Source organism: Perca flavescens, chromosome 15 (genome assembly GCF_004354835.1).
Source record: "Perca flavescens isolate YP-PL-M2 chromosome 15, PFLA_1.0, whole genome shotgun sequence".
NCBI lineage: Eukaryota > Metazoa > Chordata > Actinopteri > Perciformes > Percidae > Perca > Perca flavescens.
The window spans coordinates 30,621,988-30,634,114 of NC_041345.1; the positions used below are offsets into that span (position 1 = coordinate 30,621,988).

The following is a 12,127-nucleotide window of genomic DNA, read 5'->3' on the forward strand; positions in this document are numbered from 1 at the left end:
ATAATAATTACATCTTCTTGGTTGTCTGAATACATCCATCGTTAATTTAGATAAGCATGTAAATGATCAGGAACAACAAAAACATAATGTTTAACGTTAGTGAATATTTGGGGGTGCTTCATCCACTTTGTCACTCTAAAAAACAACTGTGTAGTAACAGCTGTGTGTCTATTTTAACAGAAATTGTCCGTAGAACGGGATTCACATTTGTATTTTAGTTTTCACTTCAAAATGCATAAACGTGGTTTTGGGACACTTTTTTTCCTAACATTTTGGGCGATTTTGCGACGTTTTTTGTCATATCTGAGATATGAAATGACGCTGTCGTAGGGCTACGGGCCGTCAGCCCCACTGGCCGTCAAATCCGTGAGGGGCTAGCCCCACTCGGACACATTCGGGCTCTCATAGTCTATTGATTATTATCTTGAATTAATTCAAGGTGCTCTAAGCGATGTTGGGTGACGTTACTTCGTCATTGTATTGTCAAACAAAACGAGACTAACTCGCCCCTCCTTCCTCATCCCTTCCCCCCCTCTCCCTTCTGTGCACTAACCACCCCAACCCCCACCCCCGACTCCTTCTTGTCGGTTATTGGCTGGAACACTGTTTGTTATGTTTGGTGGTGCAGGTTGGCGCACTTTGTTTTTGTTGGCGTTTGTGGAGCCTGGGCTGTCTACAGAGACCTCGTTGTTTTTTTACAGACAGCTAGCAGATAGTGAGGAGATGTTTTTTTACAGTGTGTTCTGGGGACAGGCAGCTAGCAGATAGTGAGGAGATGTTTTTTACAGTGTGTTCAGGGGACAGGCAGCTAGCAGATAGTGAGGAGATGTTTTTTTATAGTGTGTTCAGGGGACAGGCAGCTAGCGGATAGTGAGGAGATGTTTTTTTACAGTGTGTTCAGGGGACAGGCAGCTAGCTGATAGTGAGGAGATGTTTTTTTACAGTGTGTTCTGGGGACAGGCAGCTAGCAGATAGTGAGGAGATGTTTTTTACAGTGTGTTCAGGGGACAGGCAGCTAGCAGATAGTGAGGAGATGTTTTTTATAGTGTGTTCAGGGGACAGGCAGCTAGCGGATAGTGAGGAGATGTTTTTTACCCGGACACAGCTCTCACTTTGGTCATACAGAGATTGGATGGCCCTGAGTAGAGACCGGCAGAGAGGCTGCAGCCCTTCGGGCCCTTCGGTACCCTGCAACTGCCTCCGGAGTCCTCCGGGATAACATATCCCGGAAAGACTCCTTCTTCAGTCGGACGGCTTCCCTGACCACCGGTGTCCACCACGGTGTTTGTGGGTTACCGCCCCTTGAGGCACCTAAGACCCTAAGACCACAGCTCCTCGCCGCAGCTTCAGCAATGGAAACTTTGAACATTGTCCACTCGGGTTCTATGCCCCCAGCCTCCACAGGGATGCACAAAAAGCTCCGCCGGAGGTGTGAGTTGAAAGTCTGTCGGACAGGGGCCTCCTCCAGACGTTCCCAATTTACACGTTTGGGCTTACCAGGTCTGTCCAGAGTCTTCCCCCACCCCCTGACCCAACTCACCACCAGATGGTGATCGGTTGACAGCTCTGCCCCTCTCTTCACCCTAGTGTCCAAAACATAAGGCCTCAGATCAGAGGAAACGATTATGAAATCGATCATTGACCTTCGGCCTAGGGTGCTCTGGTACCAGGTACACTTATGAGCATCCCTATGTTCGAACATGGTGTTCGTTATAGACAATCCATGACTAGCACAGAAGTCCAACAACAAACAACCACTCTGGTTTAGATCAGGGAGGCCGTTCCTCCCAATCACGCCTCTCCAGGTGTCTCCATCATGTGTTTTTTTTGATGATTTTTTTCAATGCTTTTGATGTTTTTCCTAAAGATTTTGGTACTTCTTTTTCAAAGGTTCTTTGGTGCTTTTTTTATCGACTTTTTGTGTTTTTCGCTCATTTTTTTAAAGTGTTTTTTGTTGAAGTTTTTGTGTTATTTTTCTACTTTTTTGTTTTTTACATTTTTATTGTTTTTTGGGTTTTTTTCAATGGTTTTGGGCTTTTTTGGCGCTTCTTTGAGGGGGAAATGACACAAAGCTGAAGTTAATTTAAAAACCCTAAAAGATTCGGGGCTTTTGACCCAAATCAACCATTCGGTTGCTGGAGCACTAGAAGACCCGCCCCCCTTCTAGCCACCACCATGCTCCTGTCTGCAGCAGCCTCTCCCCCCTCCACCCACCCTCTGACACCTGCTGACTGTGAATGACCTGCAGTGTGAACCTGAAGCGTGATTTGGTTTTCAGTTTATTGACCGCCTCGCTCGACGTGAGCAGGAACTCAAACCACAGACGGGATGTTTCACTCGGCTCGTTTAACACAGAACCGCTGGAGCCGGCTCTCATAAAACCTCTCTTTCTGCTGAAGATATAAATCTAAAAACACAAATATATAGTTTAGAATACAATACACTTCATTGTCCCCGAGGGGAAGTTAGGCTTGGGCATAATGCTGCAATCTGTTGCCTCACAAATCAAACATTGCAGAAAACCCATTCTAAAATCAACATAAAAACATCAACATAAGATCATAAGCATCTTAGGACATAAAAGAAGGACACACATGACTGTACAGACATAATACGACATCGTAAAGTTCCAATATGTAATATATTTACTGTAATAAATCCAAAAATGTCCCCCATGCGTCATAAGATATTAAGGAAACATGCTAAGGTGATGACAACTATGCTAATGCCAGTATTTTCTCCTTTTGAAATTTCCGTTCCATTACGGAATTTCTGTTTGTGTTTTGGCCTGTGTGTTGTTATCATCTGCCCAGTTTGACAGCCAGGCCGGGTTGCCAGATATACCTGTAAAATATTAAACCCAGCGCGCTACAGCTGTAGCGTTAGTACAGCCATGAAAGCAGCAAACAAACAAACAGGATCAATGTAGATAGATTCTACCCGACCTAAAAGAAATGGCATGTTTTAGCAGTTTTGTGACCAGAGACATAACAAACCCCGGTTAAATATGTATTGGAAAGATGGAGACAGCTTAGAGCCCAAAAGGACGCTGAGTTGGCTAATTTCCTCCTGAAGGTAGCTAAGCATTAGCTTCAGGCTAATTTATCACGGCTACAAGGGACAGGCATTTTATGTAATTTCAACATTTGTGTACTCACATTGAATTATATAGCTAGAGTAGCTGAGTTGGTTACTCGCAAAAACAATTGAGACACAGCCAGTAAGTGATCCTGACTGGTCCTGGCTAACGCCACCATACTAACCCTGCTAACTGCTACGTTACCAGAGGAGCCGGCAAGCGGGCCACGGCTGTTTACAATGTGTAGCCTGTTCAGCATCCGTAGCTGACAACAGTGAGTTATTTGAAGCCGAGAGAGGGGGGCTGTACATCGGGAAGAGAGTACCGTGAGTTTGCAGTGTGTTTAGCGATTGTTGCCGTAATTCTAAACCAATAAAGTGTGTGTTAAGCCAATCAGTCGGGTGGAAAAGAACGGCAAAGTAGTGTTATTTTTGCGGTTCCTACAGTAATTCTAAGCCAAGGAAATGTGTCTGTCAGTTAGGTACAGAGTTCCGAATGAGCACGGGCTTTTATAACTGTCAATATAGCCAGCATCTAACGTTAGCTACTCCGCTGTGCTGTGGAGTAACGTCTGGCTACGTGAGATAAGCATCTAGCAGCATTGTTGCTGCGGTCTCAGCCTGGCAACCAATGTGAGCTTGGAGTCTGTCCAGTATTTTGAATTTGAACCGCAGTAACTATTTCAAACACTATCTATCAGTATTACATGTGGCACTAACTGTAATAAGAGATACAAGTTGCTCACTGTAGTTTTTAGAGACTGTATTTTGGTCTTTGTGCTGACCTGTGCATCCATATCGGTTTATCTTTTCTTAATTAGCATGTCTGTAACAAATATGAAAGATTAATTTGCAGGCAGAGTACCAACGTTTTCCCTCTGTGGTGTTGCCAGGTGCTGGTTACTGATTTCTCCTCTGTTGATTTTAGTTTTCAGTCTGCAGGCTCAAAGGTCAGAGCAGAAAGGTTACAAATCAAAATCAATAACTCTACTAATGACTTCCTTCATACTAAAGATTTATTCAAAAACAGGTCGATAATATCCTGAAAACATCCTGTTGCTGCCAGCGACCCTATCTTAGTGTGTGTGTGTGTGTGTGTGTGTATGTGTTCTTGTTTAACTATATTCGTGGGGTCCAAAAAGCGGGAGTCCAGTATACCTGTAGGGTCCCGACAGCTTTGAAGGTCTGTTTGAGGGTTAAGACTTGGTTGTAGGATTAGGGTTAGAATTAGGTTATGGTTAGGGTGAGGGTTAAGGTTAGGCATTCAGTTGTGATGGTTAAGGTTAGGGTAAGGGGCTAAGGAATGCATTATGTCAATGACGGGTCCCCACAAAGATAATGCCGCAAACCTGTGTGTGTGTGTGTGTATGTGTGCGCGCATTTGTGTGTGTGTGTGTGTGTGTCTGCTAGACTGATCCCGAGCTGTGAGGTTGTGAAACGCAGTTTCTGCTCCTCCTGTAGAAGACACAAGTCTGTATGAAATCAACTGTTTCCAGTTTCCAAAATGTGAGAATTTTTATGCTTTAAGTACATTTTCCTGATGATACTTCAAGACTTACTGAAGTAACATTTTCAATTCAGCACTTTTACTTTTACAGTGTGGAAGTAGTACTTTTACTTAAAGGTTCTCTAAGCGATGCCACACGTTTTTTTAGGCTACAACATTTTTTTGTCACATACAGCAAACATCTCCTCACTATCTGCTAGCTGCCTGTCCCCTGAACACAATGTAAAAAACATCTCCTCACTATCTGCTAGCTGCCTGTCCCCTGAACACACTGTAAAAAAACATCTCCTCGCTATCTGCTAGCTGCCTGTCCCCTGAACACACTGTAAAGAAAACGCCAACAAAAACAAACTGGCCAACCTGCACCACCAAACATAACATACAGTGTTCCAGCCAATAACCGACAAGAAGGATTTGGGGGTGGGGATTGTGGGGGGGAGGGGGTTAGTGCGTGGAAGCACGGAAGGGAGGGGGAGGGGACGGGATGAGGAGGAGGAAGGGGCGAGCTAGTCTCCGTTTTGTTTGACAATACTTCGAATGTCAACAAGAAGTAACGTCACCCAACATCGCTTAGAGCACCTTTAAGTAAAGGATTTTACTACTTCTGCCACTGCTGCCAGAACCAGAGCGGTTCAAAAAGTTAGTTGAGCTCTATTGTATTTTTAAATTCTGATCTGTTATAAATGAATACCAAATGCTTATGGAAGTTGATCATATGTTAACCCTTCATAATTTTACATTCAAATATCATTATATAAAAACTGTTTAAATTCTCAATAAAGCAAGAGACAACAAAACAAAAGGTTTTTTCTGACTCCTTTATTTGAGATGCAACAGCTGTGCTTGAGCAAACACAAAGTGATGATCCATCAGACGGTAGGGTTGATAATCTTGCACATGAAGGATTTTCTCTGTGTTACGTTCAGTAATGATGACCATGAACGGACGATTGAACTTCAACACAGGGACAGGGTCCAAGACGGCATCCAATACGAAGATTCCTGTGACAGCTGAAGCCTCGGCTCCGGCCTCGTCCATGTCCAGCGCAGTGGCGGATCTAGAAAATTTTACATGGGGGGGCAAAGGGGTAGCGAGAGATCTTGGTAGGGTGGCAAGGGAAGACGGTACATGGGAACCCCCATATGTAAACTGCTATGCCCTACTACGCCCCGCGACGCCCTGCTATGCCCTAAACTGCTACAACTATTATTTCTAGTCATAGTTCCATTATCTTTTTTTGTTACTATAATTACCATTATTATGAATCATAATTCTCTATATCTGTATATCTGTATCCATCTGTATCTAACTGGCAGCGGCCACCAAGACCCTGGATCTGTCTGATGTTTCTGCCCAAAAGGAAGTTTTTCCTCGCCACTGTTGCACCAAATGCTTGCTCTTTGGAGAATTGTTGGGTCTTTGTAATTTAAAGAGTGTGGTCTAGACCTACTCTATCTGTAAAGTGTCTTGAGAAGAGTGAACTGTTGTTGTATATGTACATATTTACATATCTAACCCTATAACATATACAACAGAATGGAAAAAGCCAAAAACTGAAAAAACGTCATGTCACGACATGTTATGTTACTGTACTGCAATTTATATGGAAGGAGAATATAAACCCACCATATGGTCCAGGGGTAACTGCAACCTCCTCTTCCTCTCTGTCATCTTCATCTGCCTCCTCCTGATCAGCCTCTGTCCCTCTCTCTGAAGCTGCAGCCTCCTCTTCATCCCTCACTGTCAATTCTTCCTTTCCCTCTTCTCTTTCACTCATTTCTGCATCTCCTTCTGTGGTCTTCTCCTGCTCTGACCTGCCTGGTCTCTCCAGTTTACTGTCTTCTCCTTCTTCATTTCCCTCCTTCTCTTCCTCCTGTGCACATCTCAGGATTTTCTTGGCTGGCAATATCCCCACTTTTAGGCTTCAGCTAATATCTCCAGCTACTCTGGCCTGCAAAAGTCAAGATGTCAAAAGCTCTTGTTATTCTTCTATTACATTACACTGTATGGCCCTGTAGCTAATTAAGTTGCCTAAAATACATAAGATCAGACGAGATTTATTACATGCACACATCAGTTATGTTTAGACTAGGCTTTGTAATCCCGTTGTATTTGTTGTTTTCCCAGTTTGACAGTAAAGGATGTTGCCTGGTTTAATTTGTGCAGCCATACTGCCGTGATATGTGAGAGGAAGTGGATTTTATAATACTCCTTAACTAATCATATACAAATGATCAGTCTCAGCAAGCACTGTGTAGTGTGTTGTAAGGTAACGCCACCGAAACGGCGACCCTCTGTAAACGTTATGAATTCAAACATGGCAGTTTGTAATATTTTGTATTATGCTCTTCTTGTCTTTACTGAAATCAAACTAATCAAACAGCAGAAGACAAACATTTACTGAATCTGACTAGGGCACGAGTTTCGTTTGGCTATGAGAGCCCTAAACAATGATATGCTGTTTTTGCCGCTGACAGACTCAGATTATTATTCAAAGTGTCTGACAACATTATGGAAAGGATCCCTATAGAGAGAGACCTTTTTGTTAAAAAGTAAGGTCCTTTTAGTTTAACATGAAACAGCCCCGAAATCACCATCACCAAATCTACCAGACTCCATGTAAATAATCAGTATTTTTAGCGTGTATAGAGCCAGCATATTTCCACATGTAAATGGATGAATTAAGGGTTTATTTCAAGCAAACCAGAGTGGTGATTGTTGACACAGCGGAAAGTTTGAACCAAGACGGCTTTTGATAGTTTTATTTGGTTTCTGTCCACTTTGAATGAAGTGTGTTTTATGATGATAAAAGTACTGATTGTTTACATTGAGTCTGGTGTAGTTTGGTGAAGGTGATTTCAGGGCTGTTTCATGTTAAACTAAAAGGATCTTACTCTTTAACAAAATGGTCTATCTCTGTAGGGACCCTGACTTAATTAAGTTGATATAAAGTTAAAACAACTATAATAATACATTTTATTCATGGGCACCTTTCTTGATACTCAATGACACATAAACAAATAGTAAAAGATTGATGATGCACAACAAAGACCACACAATTACAAATCAATGAACAACTACAGACAAATACTATTAAATTAAACTCTGTTTCTGTCCTGTGTGTGTTTGACCCATCCACCAACCTGCCTCCTTACCAGGATGCAATATTTTTTTCCCACTTCGGCCACGCCAATACCCGCCCTTCAAAAGCTAGTATTGGCCAGGCGTCCATGCTTACGCAAGGTAACGTAGCCCCATTTGTTCAGGTCCTATCCCCTGACCAATCAGCTATCCTAACCTTAACCACTCGAGGTCAAATGCCAAACCCCAACCAATCTACCAATCCCACTGGGATTCGTAATCTTGCTACCAGGACATTTGGCGCTCTTATACTTCCTCACCTTACTTCCTGCTTTGCTCCCGTCAGAACTACTACGGCCACTAGAGGGCGCTGACACTGGACACCTACATATAGGTCAGAATGATGCTGGAACATACTACTTATGGGGGAACTTTTTGAGGGAGGTCAGTCTATCAGACAGGACAAAGCTGGGTACTTTCAGTGTCAAAGCTTCCACATATTAGAAGCATAAATTAAGATTGTCCCAACCTGTGTCCCATAGCCTTTAACCATTTGTTGACGTGGTTCGGGGAGATGGCATTCTCCAGTGTTGCCATGACGTTAGGCAACATCAGCAGCATGGAGTAGGAGCTGTTGAAGGGGAGCTGAAGGACCGTTGTCTTCAGCTCGTGGACGTGATAGGTGTGGAAATGGTCCTCCTGATTCGTCATCACAGCTGGAACCTGGACGGTGACAATTTAAACATGAAGACACACAGAACAAATGATGATGCTTAATTGGACTGGGACTCAAATCCATTCAGCCCTTTTTCTGTCAAAAAAAATGGCAAAAGGGTTGAAAAAAGCAGCAGACGTCATAAACAAATAAGGGTGTGGCCATTTCGCTCAGTTGGTAGAGAAGGCGCACCTTTATTCCCCAATGCAGAAGGTCCAGGGTTCGAATCCGACCTGTGATGGTTTTCCTGCGTGTCGTCCCCCCCCCCCTCCCCTTTTGTGTCATTAAAGGCGGAAATTCCCATAACATGTTTTTAAGCTTAAGTTACCTTGGTAACTCGTCTCGCTCCTCCCTAGCGCCTGTGAGCGGAAAAACCACCCTTGCAACTTCCCTCGGCGTCAGGAAGTATCGCGTGATATCAGGTCTCGCCATGTAACGGATTGCTTCAGGGCACTGCACACATATGCCCATTCAGGAACCGGCTAGCAAGGTAGCGATGGAGTTTTTCACACTATCGTCTAGGAAAGCATTGTCGGAGGAACAGAGAAAGAGGAAACGGCAGACTGACCGAGAGAGGAGTCAGACACAAGTAAACATAGGAGCTGTATATACAAATACTTTATATGCGTAACTTCGTTAATGAAGAATTCCCAACGGACTAGGTTTAGGCTGAACCCTGAATGTTGATGATGTCCCTGTTAATTACTGGGACTCAAATAAATTTTTTTCTGAATTAAGAATGGAACTCTGAACCTTGGTGTTTCGTCCACGTTGAAGTCACCCTGCTTGGTGAGCCTAGGGTCAAACTGAGTCGCCCACTTTCCTGTTAGACAGTGAGCAGAAACAATACACAACCTTTGGTTTAATACGTTCAATTTAACCTCAAAATATGTAAACAGATCTTACATTATTACATTAGATCATTACAGACTGACTAGATCTCATCCCACAGGAACTTCTTACCTTTGTAATAGATGTAGCTGATGAGACACATGACTATGTTTGGATCCAGGAGTTCCACCAGCTTGTCAATCTTCCCGTTGGTCTTCTCCTGCACGTACTTATTGATGGTATCAGCACTTTCTTTGGTTTTGGCGAAGTCCACATTGAACCCATCTGCGAAGTACGACTGCTTCAGGGTCTGCAGGAAATCCGGCTTCGGCTTGAAGTTGTTGTCCACGAACACGGCGGTCCCTTCGTTGGCCTCCTCCTGAGATGTGTCGTTGGCCCTCTGGAGGAACATCTGGAAGGCCTTGTCCACATCTGTCTGAGTCAGGAGGGAGCCGTTGAAACCCAGACCACTGAAAAGCGTTCACCACCCTGCCTGCGCTCCCACGGACAGCGCAGCCAGGGCGGTCGACACGCTAGCCGGAGAGAAGAAGATATTCTTTCCCTGTGAGGCAGCGTGAGCTGCTAACTTCCTGTAGAGTCGGAAGGAAAACTCCCTGGTTTGCTTAGTTCACCAGGGAGACGCTGTTGGCGCTGCCGTCCGCTACGGTGTCTTGGACGGTCTTGTCAATGCTGTGACCCAAATGGTGATGGCCTCTGCCGACGCAGATCACCGCTGATAGGACCCAGAGACCCACGGCCGCACGCATCGTCATTGTGATCTAAGACAAAAGTTCAAATGTTCAGCTTCATTGTTTGTTTTAATGAGGAAACTGACTGTACTGGAGTTTTTTTTCTTAAGGCTTAGGCTTAGCCAACTCTGTCTCACGCCACTTCGTGAGACACTTTTCTCGTTTATTTCGTGTACAGGTCACGATTTTCGAACGTTACCATTTCACGAACTGCCATGACGCTGGGCTTCTCTGGGGGATGCAACAATGGGGAAATGAAACGGCACACGCCGGCGACAACCACTGGACAGACCGCGACACGGGGACGCGATCCCCGGGCGCAGGGACACGATCTGCGGTCTCTGTGGCACGCAACAACGGGGACATGAAACGCCACAACAATTGGATGGTTGAAGTTAGGAAAAGAAGAGACTGGGAAAGGAACTGTCACACGCAGGACACGCTGACAACAGCGGGACGGTTGTGGTTACAAAGAGAATAACGCTGAAAGGTACTGCAACATGCCGGTTGTGATCCCCGGTCTCCCAGGTGAAAGTCCTGTGTTGTTTGACCCATCCACCACCCCCGACTAACCACCCCGACTAACCAATGTATTAAATACATTAAATTAAAATTTGTAATCGCCACACGAAAAAAAACGACATAATTGTGTCCTGTTCGTGAATCAATAGATTCAATAACGTAACCATTTCACAAACTGCCATGAGACTGGGCTGGATGAGCAGGGACGTCACTAGGATTTAAAAACAGGGGGGGCTTAGCCCCCAGGGTATTTGTAACTCGCATTTGCATAATCTTTGCACACACGTCTTTTGTTACTGTATTAGAGCTACACTTATGTCAACGACCAGTCAAGAAACCAAGATGTTAACAAGTAAAAAGTGACAGACATATCCTCTTCTTCCATTTCTACTCTGTTCAACACAAGTTACTGTAACGTTAGCTTTTAGACACATCAAAGCTGCATGGGGGAATTTACTTAGGCCAGACTTTGCTCCTGATGAGTTCTTCTGTAAGCAATGACTTAAATACTATCTGTCTGCTCATGTAAATGTGTGATAAAGTAATAGCATACTATATCTAATTCCTCCCTATATAAGATAAGTTGTCCAAAGAATGCTTTTTAATTACATTAATTGCTGTAACTGCGCTGTGCATTGGTTCAATCAGTGTGTCATTTCGCTGTTTAATTTTACTTGCACACAGTATCACCCAAGAACCAGAAATTTAAGGTCATAGGGAAATTTGACAACACAAGTTTGAGCGTTTCTCAATTAAAGATGATTTATTCTGCCAAATGATGTATACAATGTATGATATAAATCAACAACGGAAAGGCAGTATTCAAAAAAAGGAAGACTGAGAATGAAATAATGTTCAAAACCACAGTCAACAGTCTCTTTTGGTTTATTGTCTATACTTCGTGGGTGGAAGCATCGAAGAATGCCTTCTGTTTTTAAGGGTGGCAAATCAGTCTATCGCTATGTTGTGACTTAGGTGCTTCAGTATGTCATTTTGAATCAACATGGCTGCAAGATTGTGAAGCCTTTTTCTGCCCCATTGTTTGAGGCAGCCAGGAGTGAAGCGGACGCAGCGTACTAAAGGACCTTTCACAAGAGCAGCTGCTCACAGGCACTGTAAAGGCAACTTGGATGGAGGGAAACATGTCTGGGTCTAGGAGGTTGTGCACAGCTAAGTTTTGTGTTTGTGTGTGTGTGTGTGTGTGTGTGTGTGTGTGCATGCAGTAGCAAATTCAGAGTATAGTAGAGAGTAGCGACGAGACGAGATGAATCCTCCAGTTACTCACAATGCTCTGAAAGCTGCCAGTTCACACCAATGCAACAAGACGGTGCATCATCTTGATAGCACGGCTCTTTGTACTGTCTAACTTCCGACTTTTCGGCTATTTTGTAGCTGGATATATATCATTTATATATAAGATATATAAGGATATAAGATAAACTGGTTTAAATCTGCCATTCTCCCTCTGAATTCAGCAGCTAAGAATGTCCAGCTGACATCCCTATCTGTATGTCCTTCACCTACCTTGGCATAGAGATTTATCCTAATCTTAATAAAATTGTTAATGAAAACTTTTGTGGTATAAAAAAGAAAGTAGAACAGGATCTAAAGAGGTGGGGCTCTCTTCAAGCCTCAATGCAAGGC

At 43.7% G+C, this 12,127-nt stretch overlaps 1 pseudogene; it reads right to left on the reverse strand.

Annotated features, from left to right (window-relative positions):
• Positions 1–9,985, reverse strand: part of LOC114570222 (alpha-1-antitrypsin-like protein CM55-MS) — a 16,448-nt pseudogene extending 6,463 nt beyond the window's left edge.
• Between the last annotated feature and the right edge of the window lie 2,142 nt (positions 9,986–12,127).